This window comes from Poecilia formosa, unplaced genomic scaffold, assembly GCF_000485575.1.
Source record: "Poecilia formosa unplaced genomic scaffold, Poecilia_formosa-5.1.2 Scaffold19, whole genome shotgun sequence".
NCBI classification, from domain to species: Eukaryota; Metazoa; Chordata; class Actinopteri; order Cyprinodontiformes; family Poeciliidae; genus Poecilia; species Poecilia formosa.
Window position 1 is genome coordinate 1,785,847 of NW_006799958.1, and position 23,866 is coordinate 1,809,712.

At 40.3% G+C, this 23,866-nt stretch overlaps 1 long non-coding RNA gene across 1 annotated transcript in view; it reads right to left on the minus strand.

The window, feature by feature from the left end:
• Positions 1 to 23,866, minus strand: part of LOC103134760 (uncharacterized) — a 71,826-nt gene that overhangs the window by 43,104 nt on the left and 4,856 nt on the right. Inside the window, exon 3 of the long non-coding RNA XR_475857.2 lies at positions 10,818 to 10,900. This is a non-coding gene — a long non-coding RNA (uncharacterized LOC103134760). The remainder of the gene's footprint in view (positions 1 to 10,817; positions 10,901 to 23,866) is intronic.

A 23,866-nucleotide genomic window follows, 5' to 3' on the forward strand; every position in this document is an offset into this window, starting at 1 on the left:
AAAATACCAGACAGACCAAAATATAGTTATGTGGAAATTTTTATATTTTAAAAGACCAAAACAAAAATAATTAATATGAAAAACATAATTATAAAATAACAAAATAAGCATTTTTTTTCCAAATCAGTTTCATACAATGAACCAAACAAAAACTCTAGTCTGCGTCTGATGAATTTCTGGTTAAAACAAGCTTGTTCTTCATTCAGTGAAATTACTGAGTGGGTAGAGTATCTAGAGGTAGACAAAGTGGATGAAATGATGCTCTACATATTCAGTTTCTGAATAAAACGTGAGGAAAAAGCCTTGTAGTCGGTTAACCTTCATCAAAGTCTTTGCTCTAAATTAAAAGGGTGATTTGTGCAAACTTAAAAACATGTAATTCATCATGTTTGAATGACAAGTGTCTTGAAAATAAGAGCTCAAATTCAAAAAACATTAACAACAGTTATCTTACAAGTTTCATTTTAAATGCAAGGACTTTCAGCGACAGCATGGAGACCCTGTGTGTGTGAATGTGAAGAGAAAAAGACAGTATGAAAGAGCAAGCAGAAGCTCCAGTCTTCTAATAAGTTGCTCGCTCAGTCTGTACAGAGACAGCCATCGCCCTGTGTGCCAGGCCTTCTTAATGGAGTCTTAATGTGTCCAGCAGTGAACAAAGAAGACCAGAGACTCTACTCCTCTCTGCACTTTTGCCTTATAGGACCCCTTGTATCTGTCTGTCTTGCTGACTGAGGTGTCTTCTGACTTGCCTAATTTAATTTTCTACAAAAGGCCAAGCCCTGGGCAGCTGTGTCAGCATCTCATGAGCATTCTGAGATCTGCGGGTTTTTAGTTTGTCTCCTCTATGCGACTGCTCGTACTCCGACGATCCTGCCAGGAAACTAGAAGGCAGAGATGCTCGTCTGGTTCCCTTAGAAAAGCCTGTGTGATCACCTGCCTCGGCGAAGGAGCATTTAGGGGGCGGGGGAGAAAACTAAGGGCTTATATGTGTGAGGCTCAAAATTTACAGAAATCCAGAAATAGATTTCTTTGGCAGCTAGAAAAAGACACTACCTGGGGCTTTATGCACTCACAAAATGATATTGGTGGCACTTGGGTTGGCTCAGTGAAATGCTTTCTGTTCCTAGAAAGAATCTGCTTTTATGCTAGTTTTCAGCACCAGGCAGATTTACTGTATTTGCACCGTTTCTTTTTCTTTCATTTCGTTGTTGTTTGTTTTTGGATGTGTTATTTCTGTCTTTGAATGTTTCTTCCCCCGTGTCTTCCTGCTGTTTTCCGCATGTTTAATGTATCAGTCATTCAGGTGGGGAGTGACTGGTACGGCTTTGTCTCTCACAACCGAAGAACTCTCTGTTTTCCGACTGCGGCGCCAGGTGTAAATGAAATTGACACGTCTTTCAATACATGGAGGAAATACGTTATTGGAAGAGACATCTTTTATTCTCCAGAACTTTACATCACACGCGATCTTGTCCGAGAGCTCTGATCTGTATCCCTCTGTGGGTAAGAGGGGGAGGGAAGGGCTGCATAGGTACGTGTGTGTGTGTGCGTGTGTGTGTGTGCGTGTGCGTGTGTGTGTGTGAGCAAGCATGCATTAAACACATGAGTCGAAAGGAAATCGATTAGCGCAGAAAAGCTGAAGTTTATTCAGGCAACAACAAAGAAAAAGTTCAGTGGAGATTCCATAACAGAAATGCTTTGTAGGTCAGTAATTTAAGTGCTATGCGTCCTTCTGCAGCGTCCATGAAATGTACTTCAAAGTTCAAACTGTAGAAACCCATTAATGTGATGTAATCGTTTGATATTTTGGCGGTTTTAAAAGTACAAAAGATCAAAATAATGATTCAAAATGGACAGAAAGACAGCCTGCCAAGTCGAAAAAGCAGAAGGAAAAATATTTATTGGATTGACAACCTTAGCACAAAAGATGATTCCCACCTTTCTTATTCTGATTATTCAATGCTAGATTTGTGAAATTATATTTATGATTTTACCAGCTGAGATTGTAGCTGACTTTATAGGTTCAAGCAGAGCTTTACATCCAAACAGAAGATTTCAGTCCGTAATATTTGAACATAATGCAGTGTAGTAAAGCCAGAAATGTTTACGAAAAGCCAAATTAGTTTTTATTTCAAGTGACAGAAAAGTCTTGGAAACGTTTTTCAGCAACAGGTGGGTGAAGGAACAGCACTCCATTTCCCTATTCTCCATTGAGCCAAAGAAAATACTGGTGCTTCCTGCACTCTCATGTCTTGTAAAAAGGACTTACATTTTTTTGCAGATTTAAAATCTTTGGCATATATTGATATCAGTAACCAACCCATCTCTAGAAAAATGACCGTGAAGCTCTTGTGCACATTGCAGTCACTTGTTTTCCGGGTTTTTTGTTTTTACCTCAGAGTGGCCAGCTTTATATTATTCCTATCTCGATTTGATGCATCAGGTACTTTCACACGTCACTGTTTACATTCTTACTGTTTATTTTGTACTAATAAACATGGTTATTTTATTTGAAAGGTTACATAAAGGTTTGTTTATGTATTTATATTAAAGAAAACCTCATTTACACTGCAACCGTAAAATAAGCCGACGTCCCCCACCCCCACAATAAACTCGTCTGGAGCCGCGTGAAGGTAGGCTGAGGTATTTCAACTTAAGCTGAGTTTGGTCCAAGGTCTCTGGTGTATTCCTTTGTCGTACACAAACAGAACAGATTTTACACTCACTCCCGGTCTTTCTGACTGCCTTGTAGCTTTTCGTCTCTTTGTTGGAGAGTTCACAACCATTGAGGGAGAACCAAACTGGGGAGAGCCTGAGATGCTGACATAGTAGAAAGCTGCCCCATTGCTTTAATGAGTACACACACATACACACACGCACACGCAGACACACATGACTGCTTGGCTATTAGGCTCCAAGAACAGGAGAAAAACTATTTGAAAGTGAATTTTAGATTTCCGGTCGTGGAGCTCTGCCTGGGAGTGGCAGCCAAGCAAAGGCGCAAGCAGTGCGCACACATGCACAGCGACACGCATGCACACCTCATGCACCTCACTGCTTCAGCCCCGGTTGCTCTCGCACACAGCATGGATGATCAAAAGAGGCCAACGGCTGCCGACCATTATGCCAATGACACTTTGAGTAAGAGTCCAGAGAGTGCAGCGACATGACAGCCATTAGGGATTGAAAGTGGGACTTTAAAGGAGGGCTGAAGGATAACTGTCAGTGCAGAATCAAAGGCGGAAAGTGAAATCTTCATAATGCATTGCAGTCGAGAAAATTCTTGCTCTCCCTGTCTCTCTAAACTACTCACTCAAAAGTATCCCATACAGAGATGCATCGTTCAAATCAGCCCCCCTTTCCAAAAAAAAAAAAGAAAGAAAAAAACACATGAAACAGAGATGAACAAAGGGCTGATGAGGGGAATTCAGAGACTGGCACACTGGTAAATGAAAGCGAACAGCGGTGCGGGCCATTGTGCGGGTGGTAGGCAGATCATTAAGGACTGGACTGGGCTACAGTCACAGCAAAGGAGCAAGCAACTGGAGCGCTACACCTCTGTTTCCTCCAGCTTAGATCTAGCTGACAAATGTGATTGAAACAGTATGGCAGCACAATTAGGGCTAATGAATAACACTCTGTGACGGTAATGTGGAGGACTTAAAACTTTGTTGAAAATGCAAACTGAAACTTTTGTCACCAAGTGTCAAAATACAGCTCCATGTGTTTACCGCTGAGGCGAAATTTCAGGAATCAGCAACCCGGTCCGAGTGAAACTCCCCGTCCTTCAACTGCGATGTCTGTACTTATTGTTTAAAAAATAAATAAATAAAAGGACTAAACAGAGGGCTGCCCTTTTTGTCTGGTTTTTGATAGCTGAAATCAAGGTCTGCTGCTGGCACTGACCAAACACTCCCAGCATGGCAGAAAACAGCCTCTAATGTGTCTTTCTGTCGCATAATCAGGGATTTCACACTCTAAATCTTTGATCATGGGAGAACCCTCTCTGATGGGAGAACCCTCCAACTGCTACCCCACACATGCACACGCAAACACATTCACACACACACACGCACCCCCCTTTGGGTCTCTGATCTCCCTCCAATTAATGATGTCAAATGAGTGTGTTTACAGGCTCATTAGATTACTGCTGCAGAAGTAAAGCACCGCCCTGCATCATCCTGCACACTCTCAGGCATCCAGATCCAGAGACTTGCCTGTCTTGACACCGTCCTTGGAGGATAGCCTGATGGCAAGGCACCAAAGTGCTAGTGCCATCGCAGTCATAGCAGCGGCTCTACGCTGGTAGCTGAGCCATGATGGCACCACTCCACACGCTCAGATACACTTACAACAATTTACTAGATGTGCAACCCAGCTGGACCGCTTTGGAGCCCGTTCAGGACGGTGATGCAGCCAAGTAAATCCCCTCAAGAGCTCTTTGAGTTTTGAAGGCTTCAGCCAAGGCCTGGAGACACACTGTCAGGTTTGTGAGTCTTATGGAGACAAAATTAAAGAAAAGGAAGCACGTTTAGAAAGAAAAGGGAATAACGAAAGAGACAGAAAATTAAAAAAAGAAGAAGAAAAAAAAGATGGCAGTCGGAGAAGCTACTCTTACTCCAGCCGGGAGTTTTTCATGTTTCATTTATTAACCAATTAGTCTCCCTTTACCGCTGCTTGTTACCACAGAAAGCAGCATGTAGCCGTTAAATAGAGCCTATGAGCGCAGCTGTGGACAGCACGCAGGCCTGGTTCTGAACTTCTCCACTGCCCCCTGCTGGCTTGGAGGTCAGTCTCAACCTCCTCCAACTGAGAGCGCCACGGGCCGGCACTTTCACCTTAGCACTCAGACAAGGAGCTCGTTCGAGCCCCTCGCTTTTCAACCGGAGGTAATTATGACACTAATGAGAAGCGGAGCAAATCAGAGGGCTGCATGCGGACAGGAAGGCGACTCTGACATGGCGCTTCAATTACAGAACAGTCTGTCTTTGTGGAGCCTGAAGACGAAAGGGTTTGAAAGGAGTTAAAGAGGATGAGGGAGAGCGAAGAGAGGAGGAAGGCATATACGGCCTCTCTAATTCATATTTAATATCTTCATCTGTGTTTCAGAGCACCGGTAATGTAATCATCTCCTTAATTAGGCAGCAAGGATTGTTAATGCAGGAATCGTACTGGCAATCACAATGTACAGGGCAATGAAAAAAACTAGTCTTTTTTTTAAGATTGCTGGGATTTTACATGCTACACCAGCAGATTGTTGAGTAGAAGGAAGTGGACACTCGCTTTAAATTTTTCTTTGCAGATACAAATCTGAAAAGTGTGGCATGAATTTATCTTCAGGCCTTGAAGTGTCAATGCTTTGTAGAAACGTGTTGTCTGTCATTTTGACTGACTGATTTGAAAAATTACAGTCTTAATCTATTTTTCCCTGTCAATTTTTAAAATTATGATAATGACATATCCAGAAGCATTTAATTTTATTTGATTTAGCAGATCAATGCTGCAGAGAGGCATTGATCTGCTGCGCTGAAGCAAAAGCGTCCCACAGCATGATGCCGTCACTACCATGTTTCACACTAGCAGTGGTGTATTCAGGGCAGTAGGGCAAAAGGTTAAATCATCATTAAATCTTCTTACGTACGTTTTTAGTGTCCATATGGATTGCGGCACACTTTAAAATTTATTCTTACACATTCTTCTTGCAGCTCTTACATAAAGGTAAGATTTGTGGAGTGCTGGACTAACTCCAGCACTCCACAAAGTGTTAACTAGTGGCATTAACTAGTGCCAACTAGTGGTATTAACTAGTTAGCACTAGTTAATGCCAACTGGTGCTAATGGATTGTTCCACTAGAGTTACGTTGAGCTTCTCCAATTACTGCTCATAGACAGCCTACAGCGGTAATCTTTCCAATTCTAATTCAAGATTTCTAAAGTTTTAAGTATTATTTTTAATAACCTCTAGTTAACCTAAAGTTAGTCCATAACTTTATCCCTGACCTCATTATCTTTGTCGACGAATATACTTTAATCAGATTACACCCAGGTGGACTATGCTAACTGATTTGGTGACTTCTGAAGGGAATTTTAAAGCAAAATGACTAAAAATGCATCCACTTTTAATTTGTAAAAACGGTTTAAAACTGTTCCATTGAACTTTACGGTTGTAATGTGATACAAAGATACAAATAAAATCACATTATAGCAAAATAGAATCCAAATACTTTAGTTAAAAGATTATTTTCAGCGTTTCTTAAGCTTACATTTGAGATATTTGCCTGGAACTTGTCTGAGTCTGGTACTTTCCTCCCTGGGGAATCTGGCTAAACATCACACTTCTTGGCAGTCTGGATGACACGGTGACCCCAGCTGGAGTGACATAACCCTGGGAGGAGAGAGTGCTGGCTCAGCAAATACTGCTGTAAACAGTCACTCAAGGCATCATGATGCTCAAACGCCTTGAAAAAAAAAAAGCCACACACACACACACACACACACTGTGAAGCGACACTGACAGTGACAAATGCCCCTTTCAGATATCACACTCAGTCGGTGCAGAGCTGCACACACTGTATGGGAGGCATACAAACAGGGGCTGACTGGCACACACACACACACACACACCAACGCCGGATGGCACATTACTATTCTATTGAGGTTTAACAGCACCACCTACTCCTCCCATTGGGAATTCGATAAGCTGGAAAAGTCACAGCATTTTCAAACACACAAACGTGTAATTTTCCTCTTCTGCTGCCACCCATTTAGCAGATTTTCTGGCACAAAGATATTTCCTCAATTTTCCTCCTTCTATTTAGTAAAGACTCCACTAGTCCTTGCAGGTTGGGTTATATTAAAGCCATAACAGAAGAGGTGTTTTTGTTGTTTTGGCCTGTATGTTTTAGGCCCCTGCATCTGTGTTTTTTGTTTTTTTTTCCCTATCCTCTGGTCCTCTCTTATCTCGTTACACACTCTTCAGGCTTTGTGGTTAAATTATGTATTAAGGTCAATGTCAAAACACGGAAGATGTGTAATCTGCAGGGAGTTTCCTTTTATTCATTATTACAGTGAAGGCTGAGCACAACTGTCAGCTAGCCAGAGCTGTGCTCAGCATGGAAGCTTATGTGCTCAGCGGGGCCCCACCGAGCCCCTCTCTCTCCCTCTCTCTCCTCTCCCCTCTTCTTCTGCTCTCCCCCTGGCTTCTTCTCCCCCCCCCTCACTCACTCACTCACACACACATGCATACACGCACTCTTCTTCATCCTCTTCCTCCTCCTGGACAGAGCCCTGATAGATTTACCCAGCTAACCCCATCTCACTTTGGGATCTCCCTCCTCTGCAATGCCAATCTGATAGCTGTCAAGTGCACCTATATGCCAGAGCCATAAATCTGAAGGAGGGGAATAAGTGTACGCCTGAACCCGAGGGGAAAGAAGAAAATAGGAGAGGTGGTGGGGATGAAGACGAAGAGGAAGGGGGTGTTTACCAAAAGGAGGGTGTCCCCTGGTACGCTTTTCGTCGCAGTAGTTTGTCTAATCTGAAATTATGTCAGGATACAGCGCCGCTGTAGGAGGGTACGCCCTCTTCCCCTACATTGTAAAAGCACAAAATCTTACAACAGAAATACTATCTTAAGTATTTCTGGTATAATTTCTAGACTAAATATCTTAGCACACTTGAATTAAGACAAAATCAACATTGCAAGTGACTTTTCAGCAAGATATAGGAGTTTGTATTAAGTCAGTAATCCGTAATATTTCATTTATAACATGGGAAAAATGTCTTTTTATGAGTGAAATAATCTGCCAGTGGAACTAGTGTTTTTTCATCAATATTATTTACTTAAGTTCTTTTATCTTGCCGAAAAGTTAACAAAGTGAACAAAGCCGTTCAGTCCATGTTAGCCATGTTTCTAAATATTGAATTAACATTAACTACCTCCTTGTTCGGATCGGCACTTCTCTCTTCACAGAGGAGGATGGCCAAGTTTCTTGCCGTCAAACTGGCACATTACATACACCATGGGTAAACGTTAGCCATCGGGCCAAATTTAAAACTTCAACACCTCCAGGAAGCGATTGTTTCTCAACAGAGCCAAGACCCTCTGTATGAAGCGAATAGTGTAGAACGAGAATCTGTTGACCAGATCTTTCCCTACCCGCAACGAAACAGAAAGCAGTGGCTGTCAGCATTTTTGTTTTTGTTTGTTTGTTTGTTCTACTCAAGGTTAAACTGACATCACATTATTTGTTGACAGGATAAGCTTTCGCCCCTACAGGGATTTGGATCCGGAGGCCTTGCACCGTCTCGGCTCCCGTCTCACAGCAGCTCCACACTTGACCCGTTGTTTTCTCAATTGCTGTCAGTCAGAGTCTGAGCTCTGTCAGATGCATCCTGACAGCTTTGGCACGGTCAGCTTTGAAAGCCGTGGATGCCTTTAACTCAGGTTTGTAATCTCCTGCTTTAATAGCTCGGGGGGTGAGAGAAGCAGTTTGATGAATCAGTCCAGCTTTGCTCCAGCCACTGTAATTATCTTCTGATTAGATTAATTCGGTTAGGCCTCGCTCGCATTTATAATACAAACAGGATTCCTGGGAGGCGAGCACTTTGTCATGTTAGCGTTATGCAATTATTTCTGTAAGTGATAAGTGCTGCCGTTTATCGACCGCGTGACATGCAAAGATCCATTAATAAGCAGAATGCAGCAGCAGAAGGTAATACATTCAGAGCCTGAGAAAAGTGCTTATTGAACTTCACACTTTGTCACGTCACAACAAGAAACTTTAATAGACTTTAATGACATTTTGTCTTAAGCACGGTCTTAAACCTTCAAGTAAACATGAAAAGGAAAACAATATATAATTTTAAATAAAAAAATGTAAAAATGCACAGAATTAATTTGTCTTCAAACCTCTTTACCCTGAAAATCCCAAATAAAATTTAATGCAACTAATTGCCTGCACAAATTGCCCAATTACTAAATGGAGTCTGATTTAATCTCAATGTAAATCCAGTTGCTCTGTGAACAAGAGGTTTGTTAGAGAACATTAATGTGAAATCATAACTAGGAAATGGAAAAGTGTTTGACTCAAACCTGAAAAGAGCAAATTCAGGAGATCCATAGTAACTCTGAAGGGACTATTATATTCCACAGCTTATGTGGGAGAATTTGTTGACAGAACATATTAAAGTTTCTCATTTTATTGTGACTAATTGTGAACTGTTCAATGAGCATCAATGCTTTTGAATGGCACTATAAAGAAGTACACAAGTAGCTGTTTTTGTAGGATGGGTGAAGACTGAGAAAAAGGTGATAAAAAGAAAAATAAACTTCAAAGGAAAGTAAGGAAGGTGGACAAGAATAACAAATAGTGGCCAAGGTTATTTCATGTTTCTACTGCTGATGGAGTGACTGACGGAGAAAGGTCGCAACCTCGGCTGCAGAAGCAAAGAGGCCAAGGTTTGCTTTCTTCTGAAAATCGACTCTCTCCTTCAAGCCTCCTTTCTTTATCTCTCTCCTCCTGCAGCTTCTCTCCCAGTGGTTTTGCCGTCTCTCTTTCTCTCTCTCTCTGTCTCTCTCAAAGCTCACGTGTTGTGCGCAGGAAAATGCCTCCTGACTGGTGGGCCTAATTACTGGCTCCTCACTGACCCACGCCGGGCCGAGGCCTCGTCAGAACACTGATTCAACATGAGCCCCGCGCCGGCCAGCACCTCACACTAATGAATACTAATGAATAATTATCGCTTGCCGGCTGGCATGTCGGCCCACTGCAGGGACACGGCCGCTTGTAGAGCTGCAGGAGGAGCGTTGGAGGCCCTCAACGAGGAAAACGGGCGGCTCGGACAGCGCGAGGCAAGGCTACGTATGAAAGCCTCCCAGAAGGGATGCAGAGGAAACATATACAGCCCTCAAGGTTAAGCAGAGGTAACGCTGAGCCGAGTGGCGTGCGCTGACCCCTGTGAAGACTGTTTTGATTGCCGTGACCTGTGCAGGGCTTAAGGAGCAAGTCATGGTAGTTGATATGGGTTCTCCTGACGCTTAGGGTAGGGTAGCAACTCAGTTGGTGATGATGAAACATGTCAGCCTCAAGTGTGGTGTCAACTGGCAGAGCAATGGAAACTTCTGATCTGCTTCCTGTAGATCAGAGGTTTGAAGACATCTATACTTTAATATGACTGAGAGGGGGTGGGTGTTGAATTGCACCCAATGAGAAAGGGTCTCGTTTTTTTAGAGCTTTGCAGGTAGAACTATTTGAGTAAATGGTGAACAGTGACAAGATTGTCAATTACTTTTTGCAGAAATGCTTTTGAGGGTTTTTTCTTCAAAAAATAAGCACCTGTTCAAGTGTTTGTGGACACATCTTATATGTAACATGCTATGGCACTGAATAGTTTTTTTTTTCTTTTAAACCTCTCTTTTCACCACAAATAGTCATGCTTATTGGTTGGTTTCCTGGTGCAGACTGTGCATGTAGGTATAACTGATGAATATTCAACAGGGTTGAGGTCAGGTCTGGTCAACATTCAATGAGGTTTGCTTCTTTTATCTATTTTATTTATGCTGTGTGGAACATTGCCCTGTTGTGTCATTTAGAGCTTGAAGAGAAGCTGGAGAATTTCAAAAAACAAACCAAAGTGCTTCATGCAACATTCAGACATTCACCCATTCATGCACAGATTCACCTCTGACCCCCTCCAGGAGGTGAAGTGTCTTGCCCTTGGATACGATGACGGAGGCAGACAAAGTGGGGATTGAACCACCTACCACCGCCGCCACCATCGTAGAGAAACAAGATGGCGTCTCCAAGATGACTCACCTGATTCCACTCCTCCAAAGAATTGGAAGAGATCCTGTCCTGACAGATGTTTCACCTACATAGACTTCCTGTTGGCATCGTCTCTGAAAGAAGACAATGTCAACATGTTGACATCCGCCATGTTAGAAGACACTAACATGGCGGAATAATAACTCTATTTAAACAAGTTTAGTTAGAGTTCAGTGGCTCATGTAAACCTCTAAATCTTTGCTTTTTAAGCACAAGTTACCCTAATTGTAAACATTGTTTAAGCCCTTACTTTAAACTTCAATAGGCAGAAAAAACAGTACATTTAGTCTCCAGAATAGCTTCAGTGTTGAGTCACAGTCAGTATTTTCATCCACGCTGCAGATTAAACTACCCTGCTACTTAAAACTGACTGTGGGTGTTTTATGTGGGTGCAGGATCGCACCAGCCTGCTGCTTTTCCCCCTCATGAGGAAATGTAAAACTTCTTGGTGTGTTATTTTCTCCCCGTTTATTCTTTTGATCTGTGTGTACATTGTCTGCAGCTCTTTGAATTTCAATTTCACCGTCATGTAAGCTTTTTTTTCTTCTCTCCTTTCTTTTTTTTCCCCTATCGCAGCTGAGGGTTACAGCTCTAATAATATTCAACTTTTAGGTCACAGCGGAATGCTAATTAGATTGCTATTTTAATTAATGTGTCCCTGCAGGTTTCTGTATCAATTCAGTTTTTACACAGAGCGCCGTGCACTTTGAGCCAATAAATTAAAACAAATTCCCAAAATAAATCGCTTCAAAAAAAAAAAAAAGAGCAAAGACTGTAAGGTGTACAGGAGCTGTACTCGTTTGAACTGTGTTTACATAAATTGCTTGTTGTGGCTTAATAAACTCAATAAATTTCAAGCCACTCTGGGATGCTTTTCAAAAAGTTTCAATAAATCATAACAGATGTTTATTATTTACCCCCCAAAAAAAACATCCTCTCATGAACCTATTCACAAGATAAAAAAATTTTAACTCAAACAAAAGCAGGCACTATAATACTACAGTGTGAGGTGTGTTTGTGCTGCATTTAAGGACTTCAAAGTGCTTCACTTTCCATCAGAGGGTCATTTGTCTGTCAGCATGTGTGTGTGTGTGTGTGTGTGTGTGCGTGTGTGTGTGTGTGTGTGCGTGTGTGTGCGTTCCTGCGCTAGTCTGTGTGTATGTGTGTCACTGTGGATCCTCCCACTTCCATCCTGCCACTCAGTTTGTCCCATTCAGCATGTTGAGCAGGAAAAGAGAGGCCGCTGTATTCTTCTCATAATCAAAGATCATATTGGAAAATTTCTTCACTTCCCTGCACACGATATTAAAATTTGCTGCAAAATTTAAAAACACAATATATTTTCCTGCTTACTTGTATCATTCTCTCTCTCTTTGCTCTCACATTTGTAATTTTTTTTTTGGTTAAAGACTCAAGTTAGGCTATAACTAACAAAATAAAAATCTTCCCAGCCCACATTCATCTCCCCTTAAAGAAGTAGAAGAGTGTTTTTGCACTCTAATCAAAATTTATATTCATGGACGAGCAGGGAGGGGGCTATTTGGATGTTTATTATACTTTAAAATGAAGTGATTCGCACTTCTCTGCCTGCGAGGTAATTAATGTGGGGAAATCTTGAATTAAAGATGTAAATCCTGACACTTTGGCAGAGTTGTGGTGAGGGGTGGGGAGCGGTAAGGGACAGTGGTCTCCAAGGTCTAGATTATTCTTAGCGTATACCAATTAACACCATGTATCTTCTTTTATGTTCACTTCAATTAAGAGCCTTTACAATTTTTAAGTTCTTTTCTTCTCAGTAGTTAGAGAATGTCAGAGAGGCTGATCAAAGGCATTAGCTGCGGTCGGTGCACCATAGGTGATGCTGTTTTGCATAAGGAAATCTACATATTGCTAAGAAGGTTTTCATTTCATTTTGCATGAATTATGGAGCCAGAGATACTGCAAATAGATGGAGGTTGGTGAGGGATGTGTTCTCAGAACTGATTCTTTTTCGTGTCTCGCAAATTTAGTCAAATCCTGGGTTGTGCTGTGGTGGTGCAGGGGTTAAGCACAACCCACATATGGAGGCCTTAGTCCTTGACGCAGCTGTCGCAGGTTCGATTCCCGGCCTTGGCAACCTTTGCTGCATGTCTTCCCCCCTCTCTCATTACCCACCTTCCTGTCAATTAACTATTGAATAAAGGCCACTAGAGCCAAAAAGAAATTAAGTACAATCCTGGGTTTGTGTGTCAGAAAACAAACCAACACCAGTTGAATGCACCAGATGTTTTTGGCCTCCAGTTCTTGTGAAGAGCCTGCATGCAAGACCTCTGGTACACAGTTATATCTGTCCACTGTGAAATCTTTAGATTATGACTTGTTAAGATCTCCTTCACTCAATTGCTTCCTTATTAAGTTGAATTTACTGGATTTCTTTGGCTTCTGTCTTTGCAGTTTTTTTTTTGTTTGTTTGTTTGTTTTTATTTTGGGGGTCTAAAGAGAAATCAGAAAATATACAACGAACTTCGCAAATTAAAACTTATGTGTGCATCCATCAGTGCAGAGCCAGTTTTTGTCCCTCTGCAATAAAACAAAATATATCATTGCAGTAGCAAGTTGCACAGTTACAATAGAAATATGCAGAGGAAAAATAAGGTTCTTGTCTGGTTTTCATCTTCAATTTCTTTTCACCTGTTTTTGTCTATGTAGATGAGCACCTAATAGAAATATACTGCACCGAGAATTCAGATGTCCTTTGTTGTTTGAAACAGCAGCAGCACCCTATTAAGTTGGAATTCCATTATTTATTAGCGCGTTTGATCATTTGTATCTTCTTGGACCAGATGAACACAAAGAGACATAAAATATACATTTCAGAGTATGTTCTCTATTTGAATGTAATAATATTAGGGAACATACATTGTTATGAGCTTGTAGTTAGCAACACAACTACAGAATCCCACTGGTTTTCTAACTTTATTTATTTATAGCACACTAGTAGAATCAGGGCTTGAAATATTACAGAAATGGTAATAAACTTTTAAAAACTATTCTATTAAAGCTGACCTTTTCTTTTAAAACCACATCCATGATACTTGAGGGCTAATAAGCATTTTACAGCAAGTTTAACGTTAGCATCAGCCATGTCTCTAAACTAAAGCTAGATGCAAACAGAAACTTTTATTCTCTCAAAACATTAGTCTTATGACAGTTCGTAACTTTGACATTTTAAATTATACCACTCATGATCATATCAGCCTTTTAGTTTTTTCAGTTTTTTAAACTGTAGGATGATGAGAATAATGATTGACCTTCTGATTTTAAGTTATAGAATCTATCTGTCTATCTAACAGCTAATATCTTATAGCCACAAAACTCCTTTACAAAGTGAACCACTGCAAACAGATGCTGGAAAAAAAACAAGGCAACCTGTTCAGCTGTGATAATCACTGCTACTAAATTCAATTACTCTGTCAGCTTCCAATAAATCAATGAGCGGAAAGGAAAAAAAAAAAAGTAAACGACCGGCAATGAGGAATGGCCATCTGGTTCTTGCCTGTGTGCTATCCCACTGATGTTCCTGTGATGGTCATCCTGGAGATATTGAATGCTCTTTTAAGCAAAGTGCTGACATCATAATAAAAGGGCCACCGCGAACTGGCCGGCTGTGCGGTTTGGAAGCTCCAGGCCAGAGAGATGGAAGGCCTCCGAACCAGGACGAAAAAAGACAGTCTTTAAACTCAATCCAAGCAAGTGCTCTGTGTGGCTGCACTTACCACACGTAATGAAACTACAAAAGGCTTTCTACAAAATCCCATACAGACGAGCCACAAATGGCAGATGACTTTAAATAATTACACAATTTAAAACGATCATGATAAATAATGTGTTCAACGGCGCCTTTCACATCAAAATTTGTTTTCAGTCCTGTCAGTTTACCTGAAGCAATAAAAAAAAAAAACACATCTAAACGTGTGGGGCATAGATTGAAAATGGCATAGCATAGAGTTTATTTTTAAACAAATTCAGATGCCCTTTCACCTCCGTGTGTGTGCATCTGTGGCTAACTTCCTCTGATGACAGCGTATTTAAATCCATTGTTCGAGACCTCATGAAACAAACGAAGGGCTGGCAAATTCAAACATCAAAACATGAAGCTGGGTGACATGTCTGTGTATTCATAACCCAGGTGTCTTGAAGCATTATTAACAAAAAAGGATGTGCATTTCTGAGGCCTGCAGCAGCACCAGAAAGAGGCTCTCTCTTTGAGAAGCACACGCAGCTCAGACAGCCATCTAGTGTCGGATGTGAGCAACAGCAGAGGATTCAAGCAGGGGAGAGAAGGCACTTCACTGCGTTGTGCGTACGTCCATTTGAAATGAGATGTCTTTCAGATAAACAGGCAAATCAAAACATAACCTCACAAAGGCTGGATTAAGTATGCAGTTAGGTGTTGTGTGACATCATTACACCCATAAAGTAGAGAAAAAATGCTCAAGCTGCTTCTGTAGTCTCGACCTGGGGCACAGGAGGCACACTAATGGTCAGAACTGGTCTTTTCAGCCCACACAGAACACAGTGCACCCTGGTTTAGCCTAATAATCAGCCCGCTGTGAGATCTTAACCTTTTTCCCAGGGATACTACAGAAATAACAAGACGCCAGCTCCTGGAGGCTGTCTCTACCTCTGCTGTGAAGAACCTAGCTCCTCCGTTACCTTTTGCCTTGTGTTTGCGTTACAGAAGTACAAAATGTGACTTTGTGAGGCTTTTTGTTAATACATGCAACCGAAATAAAGCGTGCCACTGTGTGCACATTGGGAGCATGAATATGAATTTTGCTGAGCGATCAAATGAAGACACAAAGGGAGGCCCGACCTGTTGTCGACTCAGCCCCTTTCTTTCCCCTGCTGTGAAAAAATCCTGCTCCCATAATAATCGCGCATCTTTATGACAATAGGTGTTAGGCAAAGCACATAATCACAAGCGCATAATAAATACTGCACGACGCTGCTTCATCGGCACACGTGTGAAGAGGGTATGTGCTCAGGTTTCAGATATTAAACAGTTTATCTCCCTCACTCGATCACTCTCCCTCCCCTCTGCCGGAAAAGGTCTCGGCCTCCGAACAGTCACAGACTTATCGTCTAATTGCTTCCCATTGATCCTGTCCGATCAGGTGCCTAATGCTCGTCCTTTTCCAGGGCCGTCTCCTGAGCACTTCTGCCAAACCCAATCGAAAAAGCGAACATCTGTTTCACTTCTCATAAAACATCCAGCGGCGAGAGCAACACAGCAGAGCATTGTTTTCGTGCTGCTGGAAAAGGTTACAGCAGAAACAGCATTGTCTGATGTTTGTGAACTCCTACGGGATCTTACAAAGGTAATAATGTTAAGCTTTAAAATATTTTGTTACATTACAACCAAAATATAGTTATACTTTAAGGCATTTTATCAAAACAAAAAAAAACAACAAATATCTACAACTCTTATGGAGGTTATATGAAGAGTGTCTGCCCACATCAACTTTCAAGAGTTTGCAGATCCTCATATGAATTCAGGTCTTGACTTTGGACTTTTTTAGCGAAATGATAACACTTTGATCTACAGTGCCTAGACAATGTATTCACCCCAAACAATGCACATCATCACAAACGCATCATCCCTACTTTGAGGTACAATGGTGGCAGCATCATGCTGTGAGGATACTTCTTAGAAGCAGGCTCTGAAAGGTTTGTAAAGGTAGAAGGTAAAACATAGGGAAATCCCAGAGGAGAACTGCAAGAGAACTACAACTAAAATTATTTGAAGATAGCAATGTGGATGTTTGTCAAGTGGCCCACTCAAAGCCCACACCTCAATCCCATAGATAATTTGTGGTTTCACTTGAAAAGGGCTGTTTTGAGAGGAAGAATGAAGGAAAATTGCAGAGTCCAGATGTGCACACCTGACCAAGGCCTCTCCACACAGATTCCTGTGATCAGAGCCAAAGGTGCATCTACTAAAAACTGCCTTGAAGGGGGTGAATATTTATGTAGCCACTTAGTTTATGTTACATATTTTTATTTCATTGACATTATTTTGTAAAGAAAAAAAATAAATTTTCACTTTGACATTAATGAGGTACTTTTGTTTCTTTTTTGTAAAAGAAAAAAATGTTGATCATGACTAATTTTTAAAAGCAACAAAAAGGGTAAAACATCCAAGAGAGTGAATACTTTTCATGGGCACTGTAAGCCTTCCAGTTGCAACCTGCTGTAAGAACAGGTTTTCTTCCAAGGAATTACCTTTAATTTTAGCAAAATTAAAGGTAATTTTATTTATATCGCACATTTTCAGCAACAAGGCGATACAAAGTGCTAGCCACCTTTCCAATAACTCAAACCAGCTTCCCTGTCGCTGCTAAAAGAAAAAAAGAACCTCTACAGGAAGGTGTTGCCACCACCATGTTTTGCTGTGAGTGGTGGCGTGTTTGGAGTTTCAGTTTTCCACCACACACAGCAATTTTTAAGATTTAAACCTTCAGATTTATTTATTTAAAAGAACATAAAGGACTAGACAAGCAGTAAGAACACTTCAAAGAATGCACTCACCGGACATCAACATAAAAATGACAAACACAGTTGAGACATGGCATTATGAAAAAGGTGTATTAAAAAAAATCCCTGAATTTCATTCCTATTTCTTCCACACTGCTATGTTTCTTATGATTTCCTTTTAACAATTCAAAAACCTTGCACTTTTATAAATTCCAGATTTAAGAATGCATTAATAATAGTTGTCCTCCTGTCAATACACTCCCAAAACAGAACTGTTATCCTTGTAGCTGCTCCAGCGTTAGCTTATCTTATTTAATTTCTCTATTTGAATTTCACTACTGAGGGTCAATGAAAGATATATCCTTTCTTTTCACAATTATGACCTACTTCATATACTTCATATAGATCTGTCACATAAAACCCCACTGAAATACATTTTCCTTTGTCGTTGCCAAAAACATTCCAGGGTAAGGCACCATATGTGTGTGTTTTGTCAAGACGGATTTCTCCGTTCTCTCTCATCCAGAACAGATGAAGACTTTAGTGTTCATTTTGAAGTTTGAAATATAGTTAAATCATTGTGGATGGGCAGCATAACAGAGGAATCCCTTTACCTAAAGGCAAGCAGAGAGCCTGTGAACCCTGAACAAGAGGGGGTGCAAGAGCAACCTTGTTTACTTTGGACGGCAGCAAGAGAGACTTTTCCGGTAAGGTGAACCCGGATCAAGGATTCGGGACAGAAACGCCAGGCTCCACCTAAAGATTAAATGAAATCGGCATCAAACACGAAGGCCAGTGTATGTTGGCAGGCACTGCGCTGGACTTGTTTGGGATTTCTTTTGGGTTTTTTTTATTCTAATCAGCACATAAATTCAAAATACATTTTGTTTTGCAACACCCCAAAACCTGGACGAAAGCCACAGCCCCTGATAAGAAACGTTCGGCCATCACAGCTTCGCTTTAATATGCTCGCCACTTCTTAGGTGGGATCAGATCAATGGAGAGTCTCAAATCAGACGCAGACACCAAGGTAGACAGAAGACACCATCTTTGGCGCACATTGAGAGCACTTTCCTTCCCTAGTGATCACACGTTTCCTTTTTTAAAATTCCTCTTTACTGTGCTGTTGAGTTAGACTCAACTGTCTTGTGATGTCCATTAAAAATATTAACGTTAAAAGTGGAGCGTTCCCCCCTCCCACCCCCCTTCACCCTTAGCAATGTGGGTTTAGGTTACTTTGAAAATAATGGCCTAATTAAAGCAACTTCGTTTGTTATTGTACGCAAGAAAAATTATTTCTTCAGATCACCGAGCAGGTCCTTACAAAAACAAAAATCTGTTCACAATACTTCATATTTTTCAGAGAGTAAGCGTTGAAAAACATTTTAGACACAAAACCACATTTTCTTCAATTAATAATGTTTATTTTCAACTGTTGATGCAAAGAATGAGAACATTTTACTTATAAAACAACATAATCGGATACTTTATTGTGAAGAGTAAAAAGAGACCACCTACATTTTAGTGTACCTTGTAGGTCTACGCTGTAAAGACTGCTGGGCTGAAATCAATCTTTTTTTAAATCCAGCTGGATCAAGTAATAGGCTCTCTGGTTTACTTAAGATCCCAATTGAACCAGTGTACTGGGTTAGATTTTCAAGACAAAAAAAAAGGGTTAAAGTAAAAAAAAAAATGTCTAACATTAAATCTACTAAATAAGCAGGGAGAAAAGAAAATCTCATAACCTGGATGTGGGACCTATTACCTTCCTAGAAGAAAAATAAACTGAGAATGGAACATAAAGTCTTTCCAGTCACACAAACTGTCCAATTTAAAACGCAGTATGAAAATGAATAATAAATAAATAAGAAATATGATACATTTTGTCTGGTTGGAAAAACTTTACATACGCATATTATATGTGGGTGGAGTGTCGGAAAGATCAGGAGCTTCTTAAAGAGACAAAGGCTAATTACTTTGAAATCATGTTTGATATATACAGCGTTTTTGTAACAGCTGAAGGTAACATACTTACTTGATTGTGCAATAAAAGGTCATTATGTGTGTGAAAAATACACATTACTGCACCGTTAAGTGAACCTTGTTAATGACAGTCAATTCTGTCATTAACTCACCATTTCAAATTATATTCATTGGAAGAAGTTAAATGAAGTCTGATCAGATGGTTGTACAATTCAAAGCAGCTCGGTGAGGATTGATGAGGATCCCTTTAAGCTGCGGCAGAGTTTGTGATTTAACGTTTAGATGAAACTACCCTACAACTCTCCCTGTCCCAACAGCCTAAACTTTGCATCTGGGTTCAAAAAATAACCCAGCAGTGTTTTTTTTGTGTGTGTGTGTGTAGTGATGTAAAACCCACCCAAGATGTTAAATGGCATATCCGTCATTCTTCATGCATGGAATTTCTTTAGCTGTTCTGTAAATACGGTGTAGCGGCGCGAACACCCTGCAAGCCTTCTGCCGTGCATTATTCAGTCTCATTCGGATGTACAGGCCGCCCTCCTCTCTCTCTCTCTCAGACGAGCCGACCACTAACACGCCGCACTAATGTGATGTAAAAGTGAATGATGAAATCCGAGGAGGCCAAATGAAAGAGGAACAGGGAGTGTGCGTGTGTGTGGGTGTGTGTGTGTGTGTGTAAACGCTGGCCCGGGTCTAAGGCGGTGCATGTGTGTTCAAAGGTGAGGCCTTGGGTGATGTGGAATAGGATTCCCTTACCTCCCTATAAGTACAGAGGAGGATAAAAGCCAGATGTAATGACCTTGGTATAATGAAGGCCTTGCTGATTTCCATGAGTTTTCTTGCCTTCGCGAATCAGCCGTTCCATCGGAGCGGGGTTGGGGGGCTAGGGGGGGAAGGCTGAGACGGAAAAAAAGAGGGGAAAAAGGGAGCTTTGTCTGCAGCCAGCAACATATGCCCACAATCGAACACAAACTCTTGTTCCCATGTTCGAGCGATTATGTAAAAGATTGTTATCTTGAGGCAAATTAATAGATGAAACACATTTTTCCAAATGGGTGGGTGTTTTTTTTTGTTGTTGTCGTTTCTTTTTTTTTGTTAGGTGACCAATTTACTTGCAATTTCCTGAATTCGTCAAGTTATTTACAAAGTGATGTAATGCTCGGTTCTTTTTTATCTTGAAAGCGAAGGCAGCATGTTGTCTAGGGCCACTTTGTGCAGCTAATATGGCAAGACGAAATGAAAGGCTTCAAAAGAGCTCCTCCACTCGGAGCTGATGTGGTGTCGCGGCCGACATCCAGATATCACTCGACTGCAGCGAAGTGCAACAATAGCAAACAATAAACAACTGGTAATTGGTGTGATCCTCCGTCCCAACAAAACAAAACGGAAAAATTCCTTGATTTGCTGCAAATTACGAGCGTTAATGTGTCTGCGCGCTGTGACCCTCCGAGGATATCAAAAGGCTCGTGATGGGCCTGTCTCATTAAAGACGTAGCTGGAAACAGATGTACAACACTCTGATCATTATAACTGGCACGAACTCACCTCTGATTCCTACTGCATGCGTGACTGGCATGAGACATCTATGTTTTAGTGAAACGTTTCTGTGCACCGTCTGTGAGAAAGTGAGTGAGAAAGGTGACAGGTGGCATCTCAGGTTAATTGCGCCCTCTTCAGGCAGTTGCTATACATCCTACATTCTTGTGTAGTGCTTGAGGGGCAAAGGTGCAAATTGTGCAAAGCACATTCGTGTTAAAGTTAAGATTTCTTGAGCGAGAAGATATGTTAAATATCTGTGAACATGCACTGAGCTTTCTTTGGCATCCTCACAACTATTCCTGCCTGAGCTCTCTAACTCCATACATGCCACCGCTTTCATTAATATGTGATGAGAGAGAAAATCTCCAAAGGCCCAATAGGCAGAGGCATTGTTTCTCTTTTAAAGTCATCTCAGATGGAGGGAGCAAACTTCACAGCCTCAGTGAAGTGTCTAATGAAAGGAGTCTCCTCCTTCGCGCCTCCACTTCGCACAGCATATTAGGAATCTAAATGTTGACTGAAGACAGTTTGATTTTTTTAGTGCCTGTGATTTTCTTCTGGAAAAATAAGAATAATAATACAAAAAAAAAAGTGGTAGCCATGAAAGAGCTTACGAGCAGGCACATCTTTGCTCAATGCCATTTTAGGAGGCGGGAAAGTGAGGTTCACACCACAGTTCATTTGAAAGCCTTATCAAACGGAGGCTGTTTCAGGCAAAGATCAAAGCGATTTCTGGGCCAAAATATCACTAGACTGGCAATATCCTTGTAAGATTTCTGCTTTATGCTAACAACCGTTTCAACAATGTCTGGCTATTATTGGAGATAAAGCAGAAACTGTGCACAGTGGGACGCAGACAATTAAGTATACTGTTCAGGAGTATAGCTGAAGCATAAGCACCTCAGTTTGAATCACGGTGAAAGTCACAGGCCTGCTTAATAGCTGTGAACGTCATTCTTGGAGAAGGAAAACGCTCAGATGAGATTCTGCTTAAGGTCGTAATACAACATTTATTTTCCATTTTTGAAATTGCTGATGGTTTTCCCACAAAGTCAAGATAAAGAGAGACGATGCTTTAGGATGATCAAAACATTAAAATTGTTGCCCCGATTGCTAACTTGTCACCAGGAGTTACAGGAAACAGGTAAGGCACAGTAAATAATCATTTTAGCATCATAGCCACGCACAACTGATTCGTGCTTACTCGGTTATAAATCTTGTTTACATTATTTTTTTAAAGACACTACATATACACCTGTTCTTGCACAGTAATATTTTCTCATAATATTATGAAAATTATTAAGTTGACATCTTGTCATTGTGACAAAATTAATTATAGTTGTATAAATAGACTTGGCATGGGGGGAAAAAACATATCATTAACGCAACAAGAACTGTCTGTTATTGTACTCAAGGCAAAATAATGACTTCTAATTAGTGAATTAGAAGTCATTCTATATAAAATATTATATAAATAAATATGTTTTCTGGAAGACAAAACAATTAAGTATTTTAGTGAAATGATCAAATTTCTTTAAATGCAAATTTATTAAACCGATGTTTATTTTATGCTCAGAATGCTAAGACTGAGAAAATGTTATAACAAAATATAATTTTCTACTGTAAGATGGAAGAGAGACCACCTGATTTTTCTGTTCCCTATAAATCTACACTTTAAAAACTGCTGGTCTTTGCCTAGTTTGATCTAAGACAGATTTAACTGTAACCCTGGAGCTTTTTGTTGTAGTATTTTGGGTTACATTTTTCACCCACAAATGTGTTAAAGTAATAAATATCAACATTACAGCTACCAAAGAGTGGAATAAAATGACCAACATATTGCATTAAACAGCAAATATATCATATTTGGGTTCAAATTAATTTTTTTTTTATGTATTGCTTAATTTAGTACAAATACACATAGATAAAAAAATTAAAACAAACCAATAAGTGAATTTTGATAGTAAAATTCATACTCAGTATACAACACTGTAAAATATTGTGTGCTTTAAGGACAATTTTATTGTCAAAGTGTGAATTTTGAGGTTAGCTAACATTAGCTAAGAAAACATAAAACTAATTTATGATTTTAGAGATGAGGTTCAGTTGGAGACTAAAACTAGTTAACATCTCGCCTGCAGCAGATGATTCTCCTCCTCATTTAGCCTAAATCCAGATCAGTTGTCGCAGAGGCTCAAGATAGTAGATAGTCCAGGAAAGGCTAGAACCAAAGCAGACGTCTACTATCTTAAAACATTGATAATGTCATAACTGTCATAACAATTTGTGCAAACATCATCTTATTGATTTATGTACTACTTCGCTAATAATTGAGACAGTTATTCTGACGAGAAAAACTTTATGTTCTGTTTCACACAGGAATATCTTTGTTGACACACAGCCTCCAATCCCTCCTGTATAAATAATCATGGACTTCTATGTTAAACAACAGCAAAAAAGGTAAACAACTTTGGATTAACAATGGATTAAAGGTTGGGAACAGTGATCACTTAACTAAAAATGATGAGAGGTTGTTTTGCAATGATAGAAGTTCAAATTAGTCTTGGATAAGCCATTTTTTCTACTAGTTGTACTTAAATAAATATGCTGAGAGCATATTTAGGAGAACCTCATTTAAAAAGAAAGCAAATTGTCCTTTTAATATTTTTGATATCTGCATCTTCAGATTCAGATAACTTTAAATCCCATTTGACAATTTTTTCAACTGTGTCCTATAAAATAGTTTCTATGCTTATGCAAGTAAACTGACTCCATTTTATTTTATTACGATTAATACTCAGTTTTATTTTGCTTGGGAGTTTTAAATTGCTGAAGATTTTTCAGTAGATTTATTTCCCCCTAAGTCCAGATAAAACACTAAATAGCAACTCACGACCAGAAGTTGCAGGAAACATCTGAGGCACAGTCAGCATCAATTTCACCTTTGTATTCACTTTGTGGTTCATTTTCGGTCAATTATAGTCCTTGTTCCATAGTCCTAA